Below are 24,181 nucleotides of genomic sequence, written 5' to 3' on the forward strand. Positions count from 1 at the left end.
TGTGTTAACATGCAAACTCACAATTCCCTTTTTGAAAATACTATTAATAATGCCAATCAAACCCTGAAAAAAAGGAGAACTTGTTTTTCTGAGGATTGTCTCTGAAATTTAAAATTGTCTTTTTTCTAATAGAAATATTTTGGGGGAAACATCAGAAACAATAGGGAAAATATGAATGATTCCCTTGTCATAATGAATTCAGGAATTAGATATTGTCTTGAATCTGTTGATTTTGAAGGGAGTCACTGAAATAATTACAAGGTTGAAGTACAACATAAAGATTGCATGTTCAGCCTGAATTCCCTCAAAATATAATAAAAGTTTGGGATACATTTGGAGAAGGGTTGGTTACGCTGCTTTTGGATAAAAGTTCAGGCAAAATGAAATTCTGAGCCTCTGCCAGTCCCTCTTAGGGATCTGGGTATAGAAGCTACGCTACAGCACACTTTGCTATCACAGAAATCACTCATTTTCATTTGCATCCATTTCAGGAGTTGGTCACGGGCAAATTCACACATCCAGAACCTGGCTTTTCCTCAAAGATACCAGTATGCTACACATTACATTACAAGAATCAAAACTAATACCTTTATCCCGTAAAACAATGCAATCCCCTCCTAATTGTAACTAGAAATTGTACCGAAGTTATCATTTGTGCTCAGTGAGTTTGTGAATTAATTCATTACCCTGTTAAAATCCCAACGTCTCTTATCACCTGCCGCTTTGAAGACTCGGTTGCATTAGTAGCACTGCCCCGTCAGCTGCCAACTGCCTGAGCTGGAGGCAGCTAAGAGGCAGCTAAGAAGTGAATCCCTGAGCTGAGAAATTCCACCTAGGGGAGGAGACGCAGCTTTGACTTGCAAACATGGCCCAGGAACCCAGCAGAGCTATCTGGAGAACCACCTGAATCATCGATCCATAAAACCATCATGAAAGTCAATGTCTCCTCCAGCACAGATCACAGTCAGGCTTAGAGAAAATGCTGTCCATAATGATAACCCTGTTCTCTGAGTGTGGACAAGACTCAGGGATCAGCTGCACTTACTTGGAGGAAACCCTGTGCAAACAGTAACCTGGAAACAGTATTCTGAAAAGCCAAGCAAACCCTTTGTTTCGGAATCCTATCTTAAAAATATGTGACTTCATGCGTTTAAAGTTTGATGTTACCTTTGAGGAACTAAGCCAGCATTGCTGATTAAAAGAATATTTATTTTCAGCAATGCCACCATAAACTGCATACATTTGCCTGACTGCCAAGGAATAATTAATTTCCTAGTGTGCACTGCCTGTCTTGAGACTTCCACGGAGCCACCCTAGTTTTTCTCATTAAAATGAATCCTGAAGGCACTTTGGTATTGTTTAGTCTCAGAAAAATATTGACAGGGGTTTTCTTTCTCCCTCCATCAACATCATTGTTTTATAAATGTTAAGTGTAAAAGATTTTTTTGTGCACCTTTGAAGTATTCCTTATCAATAATTCATTCAAAATCACAAAGGATGTAAAAGAACTAGGTGGTCAAAACCATAGCAATGTTAGGAAAATCACATCTGCTTTAAATCATCATGTGACTGAGATAAAGCTTTACTGAAAGCACAGTTACATCCACAAGTCCACGGGTTTCTCTTTGTGTTTAATTCAGCTGTGCTTTTTAACTAAGCTTTGCTGGGGGAGAGGGAGTAGGTTACCAGCATTCTAGACGACAGCACCAGGCGTGTGCAGTCTCCTACCCATTTCTGTTTGTTAAGAAAAAGCAGAGTACTTGTTTAGTAGTCCACCTTTACTCTTGTCAATATTACCTATTATTGAGTTTACCTTCTTTTTATACTATGCCCACCAGAATGGGATGATTCCTACTCTGTGATATTCAATGCAAAGACAAGTCTATTGCCAGTGCTACACAAATGTTAAATAATAAGAGTCATATCATTCCTGCCATGAAGAAAGACTATTTAAGAAAAGAGTAAGATCGACATGTATTACCCATTTGCCAAACAGATACTTTACAGAATTCAGATATAAAAAGGCAGACTCTCCATTTTACTTATAGTGTCCCAAGAAAAGGCCATATTGTTCAATTAACCCAACCACAGGTTAAAGAAAACAGCCGTTAGCTCTTTTGTTATAACATTCTTCTACTCTCTTCATTGATTTGAAAGTTAATAATGCCAGTGGTTTTCTATGTCAGGGCATTAAGTTTTAAAATTACTGAACCTTATTCCTGAAATCTGAAATGTCTAAAATGAGACATAGAGTACACAGAACAAGCTAGGATATATTTTCTTGAGGTTACTAGATATCTTAGAGATAAGGTTATTTCAAAACTACAAAAAAGAAATTAAAATGTTGGTCAAGGATTCCTCAACTGACTTACCAGTAAACTTACTTTGGAAAGTTCTCTCTTGGTGCTCTCAGAAACCCATTCAGCTTCCTCTGGGGATCTCATGAAGATCCTTTACATATCTACTTTTTAGTCAAAAGCATCAAAATCTTACTTAATATAAAATAAATCTTTAAAATCACTCTATCCTGTCATCCACAATGAAACATAACTGTGTGAAATTAGTTATTGGATAAAAGTATCAAATCATAGCTGATAATTAACTTTCTTACCTACCACAAAATCTTTCAGTTTATTCCTTTTGACTTTGTGCTGCTAAGTCGCTTCAGTTGTGTCCGACTCTGTGCGACCCCATAGACGGCAGCCCACCAGGCTCCCCCATCCCTGGGATTCTCCAGGCAAGAACACTGGAGTGGTTTGCCATTTCCTTCTCCAATGCAGGAAAGTGAAAAGTGAAAGTGAAGTTGCTCAGTCGTGTCCGACTCTTAGCGACCCTGTGGACTGCAGCCTTCCAGGCTCCTCCATCCATGGGATTTTCCAGGCAAAGAGTACTGGAGTGGGGTGCCATTAAAATTTTCCAGGTCATTTTATTTAACTCAATGGAAAAACAAACTTGGAGAAGTTTTAGAAAGTGGTGGCTAAAGATAACTAAAGACAGTTGACGTTTCATACATAAAGGCATGAATGAAAATTCATCTCCTCAACTATTTATTTAGTTCTGGGTGCTCAGCAAGAGAAAGCAGTTTTTTGGGTGTACCTAACACTAGCATTAAGAAAAGCGAGCTTTCATTTGATTTCATTGTATATGGAAACATTAGAAACTCAAACGATTTACAAACTGAGAAACATGGAGATATAAATGTTAATAGGTCATCAAAATTCACCAAGTAAACTAAGCCAAATAAACCTCATTATTTTTTTTATGAGATCTTTGTCTGGTATAGAAAGACATATATATTGATCAAATTCTCTAAATTCTCATGATAATATCAATAATAATAACTATCTTTTGTTGAATAATTACTATGTCAGGTACTCTTCTAGGGGAGAGATTTTTATGTATGTTTTAATATCTTCTGATATTAATATTATTAACCTCACTTTTCGGTGGAGAAGGCAAAGTTTTAAAAATATTGTATAACTTGTCCATAGACAAAACAATGGACCAGGATTTGAACCTGTGTCTGTCTGACTCAAACCCTGTGTGCTTAAACATTATTAGGTAATAGAATGTCAGAAATTTTAGTAGTTTATTGAACAACCACATCCATAGTCTATGGATAGGTGTTACTAGACAGTATTCTCCCAGAGAGAGGGCTCTTGTTCACAAATTTTCACATTTTCACATTTGTCCTACATTGTTCAGTTTTTTTAATCACCAGCTTATTAAGACCTACCTTTCAAATTCACATATGACACAAATGGAAGAATAGTTAGTATACTGATTGCCAAGGCTGTGTTAAAAAGCACTCAACACAGAGATAATGAACTCAAAAGAGATACATTTAATAGAGAAGTAGAAAGGAAAAGACCTATCTTATCTTAGCCACAGCAAGAAAAAAAATCCTACAGACCACATATGGCACGATAATACTGTCCACAAATTAAACGTAAGGTCATTTATCCAGATAGAGGAAAACAGTTCCATCATTGTCCCTTGCAATCATCAGGTTATATCTAAAATATGAAAAATTTTTAAAGAAAGACATGACACAGCTTGTGTAGGCATGGAGAGTGAACCTCTTGAAGTATTCAACCAAATGAGAGATGATATCATGGTGTGTTATGGAACCTTTCTATAATGACATGGGCCAAGGCTTCCTCCTACTGAAAAACACCACCCCATCCCACTCTGATATAGTAGGTGTATTCAGAGCCTTCAGCTGATATGGCATTTTGAAAATGTTTCTCCAGTGATTCTTTTTTTTTTTTTTTTTTTTTTTTTTTTTTTCTCTGAGGACCCTCCCCCACCCTCTCTCCAGTGATTCTAATACAATTCTATACACCTTGCATCTTATACTCCTCCATCCATGCAAAATGTTGTTCAATCACTCTGTTGCTGCTGCTGCTGCTTAGTCGCTTCAGTCGTGTCCGACTCTGTGCAACCCCAGAGACGGCAGCCCACCAGGCTCCCCCATCCCTGGGATTCTCTAGGCAAGAACACTGGAGTGGGTTGCCATTTCCTTCTCCAATGCATGAAAGTGAAAAGTGAAAGTGAAGTCGCTCAGTCGTGTCCAATTCTTGGCGACCCCATGGACTGCAGCCTACCAGGCTCTTCCATCCATGGGATTTTCCAGGCAAGAGTACTGGAGTGGCTTGCCATTGCCTTCTCCAGTTCAATCACTCAGGCATGTACAACTCTGCAATCCCATGGACTGCAGCTCGTCAGGCCTCCCTGTCCTTCACCATCTCCCAGAGCTTGCTCAAACTCATGTCCATTGAGTCGGTGAAGCCATCCAACCATCTCATCCTCTGTGGTTCCTTTCTCCTCCTGCCTTTAATCTTTCCCATCATCAGGGTCTTTTCTAATGATTCAGTTCTTCACATCAGGTGGCCAAAGTATTGGAACCTCAGCTTCAGCATCATTCTTTCCAATGAATATTTAGGGTTGACTTCCTTTAGGATTGACTGATTTGATCTCCTTGCAGTCCAAGGGACTCTCAAGAGCCTTCTCCAACATGACAGTTCAAAGCATCAATTTCTCAGTGCTCAGCCTTCTTTATGGTTTAACTCTCACATCCATTCATGACTACTGGAAAAACCATAGGACCTTTGTTGGCAAAGTAATGTCTCTGCTTTTTAATATGCTGTCTAGGTTTGTCATAGCTTTTCTTCCAAGGAGCAAGCGTCTTTTATTTTCATGGCTGCAGTCATCATCTGTAGTGATTTTGGAGCCCAAGAAAATAAAGTCTGTCACTGTTTCCATTGTTTCCCCATCTATTTGCCATAAAGTGATGGGACCAGATGCCATGATCTTCATTTTTTGAATCTTGAGTTTTAAGCCAGTTTTTTCACTCTCCTCTTTCACTTTCATCAAGAGGTTCTTTAGTTCCTCTTCACTTCCTGCCATAAGGGTGATGTCATATCTGAGGCTATTGATATTTTTCCCAACAATCTTGATTCTGACTTGTGCTTCATCCAGCTGGCATTTTGTATGATGTACTCTGCATATAAGTTAAATAAGCAGGGTGACAATATACAGCCTTGACATACTCCTTTCCCAATTTGGAACCATGCAAGATATCTTAATTAAAAACCATTTATCTGTACATATTAAGGCTGCAAAATAAAAATGGACATTGGGGGATGCAGGGAGGGTCAAGAAGGAGGGAATATATGTATACATATGGCTGATTCCATTTTTCTATGGCAGAAGCCAATACAATATTTTAAAGCAATTATCTTCCAATTAAAAACAAACTTTAAAACATAAATAAAATAAAATGGACCTTAAATCATGTATTTGGAGAAAGAAGCCAATACATCTTTTGTAAATAGTGGCCAGGACTAAGGAACTCATTAGCTTAAATGTTCTGGTATCAAACTAAAAAGTGAGAAACCAGAGTTTAAAGTAAATATTGTAAAAAAGTGGTTAAAAGCTAAGATTCTAAAGCCAAACAGACCTTGTTTGAACTTTTGCACATCATTTACCAGGTGTTTTAGTTTGGGGAACTTTTTTTAGCCTTTCTAAAACTCAAATTTCTCATCTGTAAAATAGGGTAGTTATCATTCCTCAACTTGAATCCTAGCTCCACCACTGCTAGCTATACAATCTCAGGAAAGATGCTGCTCTCTTAGGTATTCATTTCTTTATCTGCAAAATGACACAGGAGTATCTATTTCATAAGGCATTAAAGAGGAATAAATGAGTTAATATGTGCAAAATGTTTAAACAATGTGTGGCTTATAGCTGATCTTCAATGTCTATTATTTTTACCCTCTTTTTACAATAAAGATTATGTAACCTGCCCTATTTCGTAGGATTCTTCTAAGTATTATGTCATGTGATGAATGAAGAACCCTTCTACAAATTAACACTCCAATTCAGCAGTCACTGACATTTTTATTTTTATCATCCAGGAGTCTATGAAGCATTTGTATGAATTTTAATTTTAATTATATTTCTAATTGTGTGTTGAGCTTCCCAGGAAGTGCAAGTGATAAAGAACCCACCTACCAATGCAGGAGATGTAAAAGATGTGAGTTTATCCCTGGGTTGGGAAGATCCCCTGGAGTAGGGCAGGGCAACCCACTCCAGTATGCTTGCCTAGAGAATTCCATGGACAGAGGAGCCTGGCAGGCTACAGTCCATAGGATCGCAAACAGCCGGACATGACTGAAGTGACTTAGCACAGCATAGCACAGATCAGACCTGTTTGGGCATTTACAATGGATCTCAAAATATGTTGCCCAGAATTTTGCATACACATTACAAATATACACTTAGACATTCACATTTGCAGGAGACTTTCAGAAGAATCCCAAAGTTGTGACTCTCAAAACAACTTTTTAAATTAATTTCATTTTCAGACTTCCAGTGGAAAAAGTAAAAAGTTGTTTTTTATTTTGGTTTTGTTTTTCCTCAGTCAGACCCAAGCTTGTTTTTAACTGACTTGATTTGCTAACCTGAGAAGAAAGAAATCACCAGTTAACTCTGAATGAGATCCCCAACCACCCACACAGAGATGGATCACCAGCTGAAGTATCTTCTAAAACATGGCTTCAAGTTGCACTTTTAAAGTCAACCTATTTTTTAAACTTCTAAAATGAATTTCTCTGTATCTTCTGCTTATTAAATAGCATTTTGAATTCGTGTTGGAATTCCCTTTAGCCTTTCAATAACAAATCAACTGCATTCATTTGCTGTTTGGCTCACTCTCATGCTAGTTCACATACAAAGTTCAAAAGCTGAAATTATACTGAGACAACTGCACATAATACTTCGAGGCTAATAGTATCAAATTATAGTATGTGCTGAATAGGTTTTCTAAACTTAGCAAAAGAAAGTCTTGTACCAAAGCATCTTTAAAAAGATTCTGGTTTTCATATTATATTATAGTACCCAACCAATGAAAAATCATGCTACCTCAAAATTTATTGGATTTACTGAACTGTGTCTTCAAAGAAAAGGTTGTTTTATGAAGGAAAGGAACCAACTTGCTTTTTTTTTTTTTTTGATCAGAAGATTATCTAGTTTCAAGTGAACTGTTATCTCAAAATAAATGAGAAACAGCAAAAGAAGCTAAGTGAAAACCCAAGAGACAATGCTTGCTTTGAACTGAAAGTGGAGGAGTATCACACTGTGTGTAAATGTCTAGCAGGACCATCAGACACCCGTGTCCTTCGGCTCCATGAAGCATGGTAAATCCACAGCCTGTCTGAAAGCCATCAAAGCCTCCAAAAAGGAAATTTGTTTTCAAATGCCCCAGAGTGTTGATGATGCCCTTAATTTCAGTGACCAAAAACAGGGATCAAATAAGATTTCTTTTTCGTTTCCCAGTTGTACAAACATAGTTACGTTTCTCACAATCTTCTCCTAGTAGATGATTTTTGTCAAATCTGCTGTTCATGGGGAAAGGAAGTAAGTATAGAAAGAATACCTGCCACCCCACAAAAAAAAAATTCTCAAATAGGCAATTCTAAACAAACAGCCATAATGAACCAAAGGCTCATAAAGACTTTTGTCAACCATAAGAAGTTAGATATTCAGGATGTTTAGTCTGTTTTTTAAACAGTATTCACATTAAGTACTCTGGGATAATCTATCTGTAAGAAAATGAAGTTTTAGACCATCTTAGATTGAAGATAGATTGCACCATTTAGATTTGCTAACCCTATCTTACCACAGGAACAAGACCAGTTGTTCCTGAAAAGAAGGGGAAAAAGACAAAAAGCCATAGCTACTCCAAATAGGTATATCCCACTCCTCCCTAATGACCAGTCATTACTTTCTACACTTTCTACACTGTCAAAGTTATAGATCACGGTGCTTTATGACAAAACAAAGTCTTTAAATTGTCTTTTCTTTTTATAAAAGCAAAAATGTCCCTTAAAGAAAGAACCCTATGACTCCACTCCCCACAGAAAGAGATAGCATCCTGAATGCAGGAAATACCCACTGCAAAGCTTAAAAGAAATTTGAAATTTTCCCCAAATAACTTTGGAAAAAAGAAAGAACACTAGGGTTGCCATATCACCATCCCTCCCAGTAAAGAAGAGAATAATCTTTCCACTCAAGGTAAAAATTCTCTGTGATTGGGCCCAATTCAAACTCAGACTCCCAACAACATTTTTGTTCCAAGAAATAATATGTAAAAGAATGGAAAGGGTGCCAATTTAAGGCATCAACATTTAGTTCTCACTAACAAAAATATAATCAGAGAAGGGAGAGCTTCTAAAATTAGAATCCAAAGTAACTATTGAGTTGACCTCACCTTCAAAGGTGGTACTAAACATTTAATTAGGCTATTTCTGCAAGGAAAGAGCTGGTAAATCAATATAATCTAATAAGCTTTTGTCCAGGGCAAGGAAGAGTGATCACAATTGCTTGCCATGTGTTTATTCTTCAGGCCTTTTGCTGGGTAACTTATACTAAAGAACGAAACAATCAAATGGACGAAATTGAAAGAATTTTTTTAATGGAAAAAATCTAGCTTCAGGATACTATTTTATATATTAAAGGTATATAAACCTTCTTTGGAAATTCTCTCTAACTATATAGCTTGAGGTTCATAAGTTTGAAAAATGGCCATTTTTTTTTCCCCTCTAACCTACTAGAGAGGACAGAATGACCAGAACATTCATGGGTTTAAAGTACAGGACATGGATCTGTGAAAATTAGCAGCTTTTCTGATTTGATTCACTATAGTACAAAAAGAAATTGGCTTACATTGCAAGAAGAGGACTTTAGATAATTCACTTAGCTTTTTTGAGTCTCATTTTTATTGTTTGTAAAACAACAGTATTAGGTTAAATGTTTCCTAACTTATTTTATAAGAATGTATCTATTATTAAAGAAAAAAAATATTCTGAGACTTTGTAAAAATGGTAAGTAAGAGAATGGTAACTAGATTTATCATGGTGATCATTTTGAAATGTATAGAAATATGAAACACTACGTTGTATAACAGGAACTAGCATAACGTTATAGATCAATTGTATTTCAAAAACAAACAAGATCATAGAAAACGAGATCAGATTTGTAGTAACCAGAGTTAGAGGATGGGATAAGATAGAATGGGATAAAGGCAATCAAAAGATACAAACTTCCGGTTATAAGATAAATAATTACTAGAGATATAATGCATAATATGATCAATATAATTAACACTGTTGTATGTTACATATAAAAGTTGTTAATACAGTAAATCCTAAGAGTGCTCATCACAAGGAAAAAATAGTTTTTCCTACTTCTTTAATATGACATCTATGTGAGATGATGGATATTCACTAAGTGATATCTCAGTATAAAACTGGAAGCAAAAATGGTAAGGATGACTTTATCTAGGGCTGTTAAAATAGGTGTCACAACTATCACAAGGGAGAGAGATGAGCTCAGTTCCACTCCAAATATAACAGAGGTAACTGGGGATTCATAGCCAACAAGCAGAATGATGGGGACGGAAAGGAAAGGAAAATTACAAGAAGAAGGAAAATTACAAGAGAAGACATCAAGGATAGAGGAGATTCTTGTTGAAGAGACTTAGTAGGCTTCTTGCTGAAGGCAGACAAGGGTGACCAGATCCTAGGAGTAAGGAAGTTGCTCAGGTATGGAGGGCGGGGCCTTGGGTCTAAAGTGACTTAGCAGGATCCTTACCACATCTTGGCTATGCAAGTCTAGCAATGATGGAACCAAGGACAAGGCCTAATGGAGAAGAAGGGTCCCAGGAGCCTGACTAAACTTTGTTCAAGGAGAGTCTTTGTCAATATGTGGGCTAAAACAGACAACATAGTTAGAAATAGATTATGATGGCCCCAAAAGAGGCGTTGTCTATAAACAGAGCATTTTTTTCAGGTACCTCAACAGGGGACAAAAATGTGGGCTAGTTCAAGAGTCAAATCAAGGGAGGCAGAAATGAATCCATTCAAGTCACTGCACAGCACACACAGCAGAACCAGGGAAAAGAAAAGTATTCCTGGATCCTGGTTTCTGGTACTGGTTTATGGGTTCTAGAAGAGGTTTGAGAGAGATTGAAGAAACTTTTGCTATCTTTTCTATGTTCTGTGAAAACAAATAACCAAAAGCTCTCAAAATTATCTCCGGACAGAGACTCCAGATGGAGAGAGGAGACTAAACTTCACCTCTGTGCCCTGGCCTTTAGACATTCCTCTCTTCCCAGTCATGTTCATTGTACTAATACCCCATCCCTACCGAGTCTGGCCCATGAGCCACTGTCACTGAGAAATAGTTCAGTCCTGCATTTCTACTATTACTTCATTGGAGTTACTGTTGTGTGTGTGATTGGTTGTGTCCCACTCTTTGCAGGTCTCTGTAGCCTTCCAGGCTCCTCTGTCCGTGGGATTTTTCAAGGCAAGAATACTGGAGTGGGGCGCCATGCTCTACTCCAGGGGATCTTCCCAACCCAGGGATCAAACCCACATCTGTTCTGTCTCCTGCATTGGCAGGCAGATTCTTTACCACTAGCACCACCTGTGAGTTACTGTTACATGAGGATAAAGAGAGAACAAAACCTCAGTTATAAAGGCTACATCTTGAACCAGACTCACCTTGAATGACTCAATCCCCAACTTCATCTCACACTCAATTTGAAACATAAATTCCAGCTTTAGCAATCTTGAAATTGTGCTCGTCATGGACCTTCAGAGACTGTTCAGCTCAGAGATTCTCAAAGTATTTTAAATGTAAGAATGACTGTACTTTTGTTAAATGCATATTCATGGGCCACCTTCCCTCAAAACTTCTGATTGATTAGGTCAGTCTTGGTCGGGACTCAGGAATAGGCATGTTTAATAAGGTTTTCAGGAATACACATTAAAAAAAAAAAATCAATGTATTTAAACTAAAAAATTCATCCATTTCTCCCATCCCTGCAATCCTCCACCTCTGGCACCTACCAATTGGTTCTCTGTACCCAGGAGCTTGGTTATTTATATACGAAGTGAAGTGATGTGAAGTCACTTAGTCATGTCCGACTCTTTGCAACCCCATGGACTGTAGCCTACCAGGCTCCTCCATTCATGGGATTCTCCAGGCAAGAATACTGGAGTGGGCTGCCATTTCCTCCTCCTATTTATATATATTTACATCCCTTATAAAATATCCTTGGGGCCCATCCATGTTCTTGAAAATGGTAAGATTTCATTCTTTTTTATGGCTAAATTAGATATAGATAGATAAATACATAGAGATAAAAATTACATTTTCTTTATTCATTTATCCATCAATGGATCCTTAGGTTGTTTCTATATCTTGGTCGTGGTAAGTAATACTGAAGTGAATGTGGGTATGCATATATCTTTTCAAATTAGTGTTTTTGTTTTCTTCAGATAAATACCCAGAGGTAGAACTGCTGAATTATATGGTAGTTCTACTTTTAATTTTTTGAGGAATTTCCATATTGTTTTCCATAGTGACTGTACTAGTGTATGTTCCCAACAACAGTGTACCAGGGTTTCTTTTCCTCCACATGTTCATCAACACTTGTCATCTCTTGCCTTTTTGATGATAGCCATTCTAACAGGTGTGAGATAACATTTTATTATAGCTTTAATTTGTATTCCCTTGATGATTAATAATGTATAGCATCTTTTTATGTTCATGTTATCCATCTGTATGTCTTCTTCAGGAAAATGTCTGTTCATATCTTCTGCCCATTTTTTAAATCAGATTCTTTTTTTGCTATTGGGCTGTATAAGTTCTTTATATATTTTGGATATTAACCTCTTATCAAATGCATGATTTGCAAATATTTTATCCTAGTCTACTTCGGATTTTGTTAATAGTTTCTTTTGCTGTAGTTTGATGCAAACTACAGAAGAAGCTTGTAGTTTGATGCAACCCCATTTGCTTATTTTTGCTTTTGGTGTTAGATTCAAAAAAAATCATCACCAAGATCCACATCAAGGAGGTTACTGTTTGGATTTTCTTCTAGTAGTTTTATGCTTTCCAGTCTTATTTTCAAGTCTTTAATCCATTTTGAGTTAATTTTGGGGTGTGGTATAACATAGTCATCCAGTTTCCTTCTTTTGCATGTGGCTGTCCAATTTCCCCAGCACCACTTATTGAAGAGACTTTCTTTTCCACATTGTGTATTCTTGTTTCTTTTGTGAAATGGATTTTATATGCATCAGTTTATTTCTAGACTTTCTATTCTGTTCTTTTGAATGGTATGTCTGTTATGCTAATACCATGCTGTTTTAATTATTATAGCTTTGTAATATAGTTTGAAATTGGGGCACATGATATCTGCAACTTTGTTCTTCTTTCTCAAGATTTCTTTGACCATTTGGGATTGTTTATGTTTCCATACAAATTTTAGAACAACTTGTTCTATTCCTGTGAAAAATGCCATTGGAATTTTAGTAAGGGTTGCATTGAATGTGTATATTGTTTTCTGTGGTATGACCATTTTGACAATATTAAGGCCTTCAGTTCATGATGTGGAATATCTTTTCATTCATTTGTGTCTTCCTCAATTTCTTTCATTATGTTTTGTAGTTACCAATATATAGGCCTTTCATCTCCTTGGTTAAATTTATTACTAAGTAACTTATCAGGAATATTTGTTTTTAAGATGGCTTCCAGGAGATTTTGATACATTTCTTTGAGAAATCTTACCTTGTCAAAATCACAAGTGTCAAAACTCCTCTGAATTCCAATAATCTGTTATCTAGGTCAAATTGAAATGATTAGATCTATTATAGACAGCACAGCATTAAGGGGTGAATAATCATATAAGAACAAATCAAGCTTAGGTATCTCTATACCATGAACATGTGAAAACATGGTTTACTTATAAATCTCTTTTTATATAATTTAAGTTTTGAGAGCTTTTGTTAAACTACAACTTCTCATCATTATTGAAGGGAAGGAATGTTGTTGTAAAGTCAAAAATTGCATCCTTTGTTAAGTACCACTATAGTGAGGTCCCTGATTCACCACAGATAAATGTATTTTTCAACTCCCCAAATTAAGACAATCTATAAAGAAATGCTCATTTATTAGCAACTTGTGTTTGACAGTTTATTTCATGTCAGCCTCCAGCTTTCCTTTGCAAGCTTATTTGCATAATGTGTTATTATGTCTAAATGGAAAACTAAATGCCTCCATGTGGTCTTTAAATGACAAGTGCTTGTCAGCTTCATGCAATATTCAGAAGTAATAGATCCAAATCACAACAGCACTCACTGAGATGTTAAAAAAAACTTGTTGTGTATCCTTCCTTGACAAATTTACACTTTGGTACAGAATTGTCAATTAGACATTCCATGTGTTAAACAGTTTAGTTCAACTGTGAAGGAATTTACTGTAGCTTTATTCTATAGTGTTCTAAGTAATTACAATTCACATTACAATTTTGTTTTTATTTCAAACAAAGCAGCTCAGGGAATAATCTCCAAATGACCTTGGCATGATATCGCCAAGAATTTCTGTTTTAATTGTTTTAGAATATATACAAATTTAATGATCATGTTTTTAAGAACTCTGAAAAATCCATTGTTGGAACCTAAAATTTTGGGGTTCCTTGACTTGATGTTTAGTACCAGCAAAATGATGGTAACTTTTGGCATTCAATAATAAACACACTATTTTAAGAACATTTTTACTGCATCAAATCCTGCCCCCACCCCCAGCTCAGATATTTAGAACAGTTTTTTTTTCTCAATGTACTGATTCTACATTAGCATATGATTTAATATTACCACCAGCCACTGAATTCATGAACATAACCCATTAAAAGGGAGTCATTGTGTCTCAAAGGCCTTTTCAGTTGAGAGACAACAAAGAGAATGTAGCTACAAAAATCTCCATTCATACCACTTCTCCCACTCCACGCTGTCCTTCTCCCCTCCCACTTAATATGCTGCTCCAAACAAAGCTCAAGCCTAAAGCTCCAGGCAACCCCCAGAGGACCCAGCCCAGAAAAACCTCCCCTAAGAGAGAAACGTAAAAAGGTAATGGTGACTTGAGATCCCTGGTTTAGGGATCCTGGGACACTTGAAGCAAAACAAGGCAGCACTAAAGTTCCCATAGGGAGACACGACGAACACTGAAGAGGCCTCTAAGTAAAGGGAAGAGCAGGAGGCCTGGTTTAATCTATACACACCATACAGACTCACTCCATAAAGTGAACTGGGCAGGAATGGAGCAAGATAACTGACAATGTGACTGATTTCCCATGTGGATCCCCCAGGACTAAGTTGATTTGAATGATGAGAGTCAGCACACTAAGTTCTAGTTGGTGGGAAATGTGCTTTTAGGGATGTTTGACCCTTATCCTGACCCTAGAAAATGATGATGTGTTCAATAGGTTTTGTTGGGAGGTCTGGAGACTGGTGATGGATGGCAGATGAGTGGATGGAAGCTGACCTCAGAATAACAAGGACCCAGTGAACCCAGATAATGGCCTATTGAAGTCAGTTCCTAAGAGACCTCAAAATGTATCCACAGAGAAAGAATTCAAAACAATGTGAGGAGAGTAAGTGGTTAGAGAGGCCAATTTATAAAAGAGGAATATAATTGATCCAGAACTGTGGGAATCATGGAATGCTAAATATAGAGGGTATCTGGAAGACAAGTTCATCTGGTCCTTGTACTTTACAGAAAACAAAAGAGAAGCCCAGGAAAGTGAGTTACACAAAGATTCACCCAGCTGCTTTGTGGTACATTTGGATCTGGATCTGGACATCCAGCTCTTAATCATAGTTGCTTTCATCTTGTTGTTTTAGAGAAAATATTAGTTTACCCAGGTCCTCTCCAACTCTTCAGTCGTAAAGTAAAATAGAGTTCATGGACAGATAATATATCTAATCCTCTCTTTCATTTACTGTCCAAGATGTCCCTGGCAGTTCAAATTTTTGTTACTTATACTAATATTAACATTATTGCCTATTTTAATTACAGGACAAAGAAGAAAAATTTATAGATCAAACAATGAGTAAAATTGCTCTTTTTTGGAATCTTATTAAACTATTCTGATTACAATACAGATTTGCTCAAATCTCCTCTTAGTAGAACAAGAACATAGCATTCATATATTAAAAATCCAGCCAGTAAACTGATATGTATTTTTCAGTACCTACTCTATCATTCAATTCAGTTCAGTTCAGTCGCTCAGTCATTTCCAACTCTTTGCGACTCCATGAATTGCAGCACACCAGGCCTCCCTGTCCATCACCAACTCCCAGAGTTTACCCAAACTCATGTCCATTGAGTCAGTGATTCCATCCAGCCATCTCATCCTCTGTCGTCCCCTTCTCCTCCTGCCCCCAATCCCTCCCAGCATCAGGGTCTTTTCCAATAAGTTGACTCTTCACATGAGGTGGCCAAAGTACTGAAGTTTCAGCTTAAGCATCAGTCCTTCCAATGAACACCCAGGACTGATCTCCTTTAGGATGGACTGGTTGGATCTCCTTGCAGTCCAAGGGACTCTCAAGAATCCTCTCCAACATCACAGTTCAAAAGCATCAATTCTTCGGCACTCAACTTTCTTCACAGTATAACTCTCACATCCATACGTGACTACTGAAAAAAACCATAGCCTTGACTAGACAGACCTTTGTTGGCAAAGTAATGTCTCTGCTTTTTAATACGCTATCTAGGTTGGTCATAACTTTCCTTCCAAGGAGTAAGCGTCTTTTAATTTCATGGCTTCAATCACCATCTGCAGTGAATTTGGAGCCCCAAAAAATAAAGTCTGACACTGTTTCCACTGTTTCCCCATCTATTTGCCATGAAGTGATGGGACCAGATGCCATGACCTTTGTTTTCTGAATGTTGAGCTTTAAGCCAACTTTTCACTCTCCTCTTTCACTTTCATCAAGAGGCTTTTTAGTTCCTTTTCACTTTCTGCCATAAGGGTGGTGTCATCTGCACATCTGAGGTTATTGACTCTATCATTAATTCTACAAAAAATACATTAATCACCTATTAAGTACCAAGATGTTTTACAAACTTGAGATATAGCAGTGAACAAAATAGAAGTGCCTACATTCATAGTGCTTATCTCTAGAGTAAGAAAGAGATGGTACTGCACAAAGTGGCCAAAAATGAAAGAAGAGGCAGTGATACATAAAATAATTTATAATATAATCTCAGAAGTGGTAAGTAAGCACTATGTAGAAAAATGAAGCCAACTCAGTGTATGGAGGCACAAGTCTACTCCATGATCACTGCTCAGGAAATTACTTGGCCATAATGGCAGGGCTAACTCATTGAAGAGCTTTAAAGACTAAAACTACATGACACAATATGTGACCCATATAATACCAGCTGTGTCAGATAATAGTACACGTTTTGTGCAAAAATAAAACAAAGGAAACCTTGTAGCTAAATAGCTTTAAGAAATCTCGGATTAAATAAACTAAATAGAGTAAATAATTAATTTAAATCAAGTAGATGTATTTCTGTAGCAGCTCTTCAGGGAGTAGGGAACTCTAATATGCACTGGGCACTAAAATACAAGAATATTAGAATATTACATTAAGTAATATTACATTGGGATGCTAATCTTACATTTTACTAGTTCAGATCGGATCAGTCGCTCAGTCGTGTCCGACTCTTTGCGACCCATGAATCGCAGCACGCCAGGATTCCCTGTCCATCACCATCTCCTGGAGTTCACTCAAACTCACGTCCATCGAGTCAGTGATGCCATCCAGCCATCTCATCCTCTGTTGTCCCCTTCTCCTCCTGCCCCCAATCCCTCCCAGCATCAGAGTCTTTTCCAATGAGTCAACTCTTCGCATGAGGTGGCCAAAGTACTGGAGTTTCAGCTTTACCATCAGTCCTTCCAATGAACACCCAGGACTGATCTCTTTTAGAATGGACTGGTTGGATCTCCTTGCAGTCCAAGGGACTCTCAAGAGTCTTCTCCAACACCACAGTTCAAAGGCATCAATTCTTCGGCGCTTAGCTTTCTTCACAGTCCAACTCTCACATCCATACGTGACTACTGAAAAAACCATAGCCTTGACTAGACGGAGCTTTGTTGGCAAAGTAATGTCTCTGCTTTTGAATATGCTATCTAGGTTGGTCATAACTTTCCTTCCAAGGAGTAAGCGTCTTTTAATTTCATGGCTGCAGTCACCATCTATAGTGATTTTGGAGCCCAGAAAAATAAAGTCTGACACTGTTTCCACTGTTTCCCCATCTATTTCCATGAAGTGGTGGGAACGGATGCAATGCTGTGCTATTAGTATTTAGACTCGCCCTTAGTGTGGAGAAGGCAATGGCACCCCACTCCAGTACTTTTGCCTAGAAAATCCCATGTACGGAGGAGCCTGGTAGGCTGCAGTCCATGGGGTCGCTAGAGTCAGACCCGACTGAGCGACTTCACTTTCACTTTTCACTTTCATGAATTGGAGAAGGAAATGGCAACCCACTCCAGTGTTCTTGCCTGGAGAATCCCAGGGACAGGAAGCCTGGTTGGCTGCCGTCTATGGGGTCACACGGAGTCAGACACGACTAAACTGATGCAGCAGCAGCAGCATCCTTAGTGACCCAAATATCTATTTTGTTTACTGCAATGGTTGGTTCAATGGTGAATTTTAAGAAATGATTGAGGCATCCAGCTTTGAAAGTAGGTGGATGAGGAAACATCTGTTGCAGATTTCCACAAAAGAAAAAAAATATAATTTTTAATTAACACTGCAAGGAGATCAAACCAGTCGATCCTAAAGGAAGTCAACCCTGAATATTCACTGGAAGGACTGTTGCTGAAACTTAAGCTCCAGTACTTTGGCCACTGATGTGAAGAGCCGACTCATTGGAAAAGACCCTGATTCTGGGGAAGACTGAAGGCAAAAGAAAGGAAGCAGCAGAGGATCACTGGTTAGATAGCATCACTGACTCAATGGACATGAATCTGAGCAAATTCTGGGAGACAGTGGAGGACAAGGGAGCCTGGTGTGCTGCAGTCCATAGGGTCCCAAAGCTGAACAGCAACAATATAGTTAACTACGAAAATGCAAGATAGGCATCCCAAGGAGGAAAGCTTCTATGGCACATGTAAAATACTTGGATTTGTCTAAATCCCATCTAGACAATGTGCTAAAGATACCAACTAAGTTTTTCCTGATCACACATAGTTCAGTGCTTGGCAAGTGGTATACAACCAGTGAATATGTGTTTAAAAAAATGAATCAAAAAATGAAATTCTATACAGTACCAGATAGCATTCCATATTATCAAAACTTATCCTGTAGTTGACATGTTGCAATACCATTTTTTATTACTGAGGTAAAAGTAACATAACGTAAAATTAATCATTAACTTTAAAAAAGTGAACAGTTCAGTGACATGTAGTACATTCACAATGTTTTGCAACCACTAGCTCATCTAACTTCAAAATAATTTTATGCCCCAAAAGGAAGCCCATACCCATCAAGCAGTTATTTCCCATTTTTCCTCCCCTCTCAGCCTCTGACAATGATCAATCTGTTTCCTATTTCTATAGATTTCTCTATTGTGGACATTTCATAAATGGAAACATATAACATGACCTTCTGTGTCTGGCCTCTTTCACTTAGCATATTTTTGAGGCTTATTCACATTGTAGCACGTTATCAAAATTCATTGCATTGTTATTCAGTCACTAAGTCATGTCCTACTCTTTGCAGTCAGTATTCATAGATGAATAATATTCCATTTTCTGTATGTACCACAGTTTAATTATCCATTCATCCACTGATGGAAGCTTATGCTATTCCTTTCTTTTGGATATTTTGAATAAAGTTGTTATGAATGTACATGTACATGTGTTTGAGTATTTGTTTTCAGTTACTTCAGGTAGATAACTAGTTGTGAATTTTCTAGGTCATATAATTTTGCTTTTGTTCAGTCACTCAGACATGTCTGACTCTGCAGCTCCATGGACTGCAGCACACCAGGTTTCCCTATCCTTCACCATCTCCTGGAGCTTGCTCAAACTCATGTCCATTGAGTCAGTGATGCCATCCAATGATCTCTCTCTCTCTACTATATAATTCCATGTTTAACTTTTGAGTTAAACTGTCAGCAATACTCTTGAAAAAACATTTTTTTTTAATTTAGTTAAAAAAAAAAGGATCCTGAAGCCTACCTAAAATTCTGCTATTGTATTTTGCTATTGCCCAATTATAAAGACGAAAAATAGGTTGAGTTTGAGATAAACTTTTTAAGTAGAAGATTGTCTTGGAAATCACTTTGCATGGACATATTTTCCTTCTATCTTTCCATAACTCACTCATTCCAACTTTAGTGTCCAGTGTGCTCCCCCTCTTCTCTGGCTATCAAATTTTGCTCTCATTTATATGTTATTATGAACTTTAGCTACTATGTTACTTCTTTGTATTGTTTCTACCCTTACTAGTTTATAAGATCCTTGACAGCAAGGACTTTTCCTGCTCTTTGCTGTTGTCCCAGAACTTTAGACAGTGACTGGCAGATAGTAAGTGCTCAATAAATATTTAAGGCCTGATTTCTCTATTAAACACAAATAGCTTGTGCTTGCTTAAAGAACTTTAGGCATCAACAAACTGGTGTGCGTGCATATTTGTGGGTAGATGAGCTGGTAAAGAATCCGCTGCAGTGCAGGAGACCTGGGTTCATCCCTGGATCAGATACCTTGGAGGAGGGAATAGAACCTACTCCAGTATTGTTGCCAGGAAAATCCCACGGACAGAGGAGGCTGGCTGGCTACAGTCCATGGGGTCACAAAGAGTTGGATATGACTGGGTGACTGAGCACACACACGAGAGACATTTAAAAGTGACGAAAACACTGAAATCCTGCAACCTAGCCAGTCACTGACTATGCACAAAGCAGTCACCCAGTGGACACCACAATCCTCCCAGGCCACACAGATGGCCAGTTCACTCTAACAACAGCAAGTTGCAAAGTTTGGAATCGTTCCAGTTTGGTTTAGAAAAAGAAATTATGGGGGCAGCTATTCTCTAAAGTGATGGTTATTTATATGTGTAGCTCCCCAGGTATTAAAGAGAAAATAAACCCTACAGTGTCTGAAGCTAACAGAAATAAAAAGTTTTCTAATGCATCTATACATAAGCTACCAACTAAATTTAATTTAATTACCTAGATAGCAATCAGATTGTGTCTCCAGGTAAGAAAAAAATTAAACGCAATAGAAAATTGTATAAACATTGCTATTTATCTTTTAATCTATTGTCAGACTGAGAAGAGATCAAATACAATCCTTCACTCTACTTGGAAAAACTTTTGGGGTATAGTTATTCATGTAGAGATTGGTTGCAACCTTCAAAGCAACTGTGGTAGATTTCAGTGGTTGATAAGGTCCAGTGGTAATAAAATGAAGCAGGAGTGGGGGGGACCCTCAAGACAACTTGGTGGGGGGCAATTATGACCCATTACTGTTTGAATCACACACTGTGATTAAACTCCTAGGAGGCACTCAACATCCACATTTGTTGTGAAAAGGGCCCTGATTAGCATTTGTACTATGCATTTTGGTAATCAGAAATCATTATAGAGAATGCAACATTAAATGAAGGAATATGGCAATCTCCCATGCATTAAATAGGCTAATTTTTTTAAAGAAATGACTTTATATCTAAAGGAAATAACATCATTTCTTTTCCTGCAAAGCAATAACACTTGGTCAGATGCTCTCTACTACCATCTATAAGTATTGCCACAGTGAACATTTGATTAGCAAATAGCCACTCTGCATGATATGGAGGCTGCTTTCATTTAAATGTTGATATGTAAGAGCTATTTTTGCTATGTGTCTTTACTCTTGGAGAGAGCTAAATGATGAATTAAACTAGTCAGAGATACAACAGCAAGTTTTAAATTCTTAAAACATTCCAACAAATTAGGTCAAGATTCAAGAAGTCTTCTGACAAAAGCATCAGAAATATTTTTCTGTTCTATAAAATATTAACAGGGATGAAAGCTGTTAATATAATGTTTTTGGCATATTTTGACACGATCTCTTGTTACTTCAAGTGACTTGCATCTACTCATGTATTAAAATCTTAAACAATTGAATCAAGACCATTTTGTGTATGAATTTGTCTTTTTCACAGTTTTATATCTGTAAGTAAACACATTTTGAGAAATCCTTTCTGTATCAAATCTTGCAAGATGATATTGTCCCTACTTACAAGTATTCAATTCCATTTGTTTTAATTATATAGATTCCTTGGTAAAATATTGAGGAAAAGAGGCATTGTTAAGAATTGAACAAGACAGTCAAACTGTGCATTTACTTAAAAGAAATTTTAAACATTTTATTGTTGGCAGGTAAAATTGAAATCAATTGTTAAATGACCATTTACTCATTATTTTATGCCATATGATTAAAGGAACTTTTAACTTTGACAGTTGTGTCACCAAATTAACTTACCTAAAATTTCACTGCTGTATTTTTAAATACCTTCTCTCCAGCAAGCTATTTGGGTTGATTAACCAAAGAGCTAAGACTCTTTGAGAATATCAAAGTAATTATCACTTATTTCAAAGTGCATTAGACAATAGCTAAATAAGGAACTTCATTGACATCTATTATAGAAAGATAAAAAACATGATTATTCAACATTTTCCTTTGCATTCTATTAACCAATATTACTTTAAAATTATTCTGTGGGTAATGCTAATGTTCAGAAAACTAAGATCATGACATCTGGTCCCATCACTTCATGGCAAATAGATGGGGAAACAGTGGAAACAGTGACTGACTTTATTTTGGGGGGCTCCAAAATCACTGCAGATGGTGATTGCAGCCATGAAATTAAAAGACGCTTACTCCTTGGAAGGAAAGTTATGACCAACCAAGACAGCATATTGAAAAGCAGAGACATTACTTTGCCAACAAAGGTCCATCTAGTCAAGGCTATGATTTTTCCAGTAGTCTTGTATGGATGTGAGAGTTGGACTATAAAGAATGCTGAGCACCGAAGAACTGATGCTTTTGAACTGTGTTCTTGGAGAAGACTCTTGAGAGTCCCTTGGACTGCAAGGAGATCCAACCAATCCATCCTAAAGGAGAACAGTCCTGGGTGTTCATTGGAAAGACTGATGTTGAAGCTGAAACTCCAATATTTTGGCCACCTGATGCAATAGGCTGAGTCATTTGAGAAGACCCTGATGCTGGGAAAGATTGAGGGCAGGAGGAGAAGGGGACGAGAGAGGATGAGATGGTTGGATGGCATCAGCGACTCAATGGACATGGGTGTGGGTAGACTCCAGCAGTTGGTGATGGATAGGGAGGTCTGGTGTGCTGCAGTTCATGGGGTTGCAAAGAGTTGGACACAACTGAGCGACTGAACTGAACTGAACTGAATGCTAATGTTCATGAAAACAAATTTAGTAGTAGCAAATTGCTTAAACTGTAATAATTTATAATTTTTTAGAGAGATGTTTACACTGACCATTAAGCCTTAGAGTACTGCAATTCATTTTCCTGTGTTCTGTGCATACCCTATATCTCTGTCCCACTTTGGGACCAGAAGTGTATTTTTGCAAAGCTGTCTAGCGTTAAGAACTACTGTCATTCATGTAAAACAGAAAGCTTGTGACTTAGTCCTACTTTGAGATATGACCGTTTTGGAAAAGAATGGAAGGAGAGAAAAGGAGAACTAAGAATAGTCCCACTATGTACCATGCATACATTCTTTGTACAGTTTAAAAGTAACTTGAGCTGCTCATATGTATTAAAATCTGAAATGAGCCCAATATAAGAGAGTGTAACATAACATGAAAAACTAATCAAATCACCAAGTACAGTAGAAGTCATCCCCCTTGATTCTCTAATTCAGCTCATTTGAAAATTCCATCTGTCTCATAGTCAATGTGAATCCAATCAGGGACATCATTTGGGTTCATAGAATGACAATACTAAGTTGAAAAGTATGTTGTGAGATGAAAGAGCCACATGTTTACTCAGTGGAAAAAAACACTGACCTTTTTTTCTAACTTGAAAAGGTCTTGACATAATATTATATAATAGAGGTTTCACTGATATGGAATTTAGGTTGAAATGCTTTGCTGAGGTTAAAAGGAGAAACATATAAGAACATTATACTGTTTCTCTGTGGGAAGAAGGAATTGTACTTTGTGTTCCCAAGTCGGAATAAACAGGAAAACCTGGAGACAAACTTTAGCAAAACCATTGGATTGAGTTCAACTATAAGAGATCTTCCAATGCTTTTTATATTTGAGATCATTTGGGATGCTCATATTACCAGATAATAGAGATCTGAACTGCCTATGAAGACAGATTAAAATTAGTATTTACTAGTTGAATATTGTAGTGTGAGATGTTGTCCTATACACAATACATTTACCAAAAAAATAAGTAAAATCTTACCTTCAAAAAGCTTGCAGTCTAGGAAACCAAATGCAACAAGTTGATGCAAAAATATATCATATCACTTGATCAAGCCCATCATTCTGCCCACTCCACAGAAGCCTCATGCTGACCCTAGCCTCTGCTGAGCCACAGGCCTGTTCAGCACTTCTATGCCTTGTCACTGGGGCCTGTCAGAGCCTTTGGGTCCCCTGCTTACCTTGTACCAGCCACGTAGAGGCAAGTGATGGGAATATGGAGTTTACTTCAAGCTTATCTACCTGGCTACTTCCTACTAATGTCACATCATTGCTCTAATTCATGCTGGAAGCGGGTGGGGCAGGGAGTGCAGGA

The sequence above is a fragment of the Bos grunniens genome, chromosome 3 (assembly GCF_055505025.1).
Source record: "Bos grunniens cultivar Pamir isolate PY7600 chromosome 3, Bosgru_T2T1.0, whole genome shotgun sequence".
NCBI lineage: Eukaryota > Metazoa > Chordata > Mammalia > Artiodactyla > Bovidae > Bos > Bos grunniens.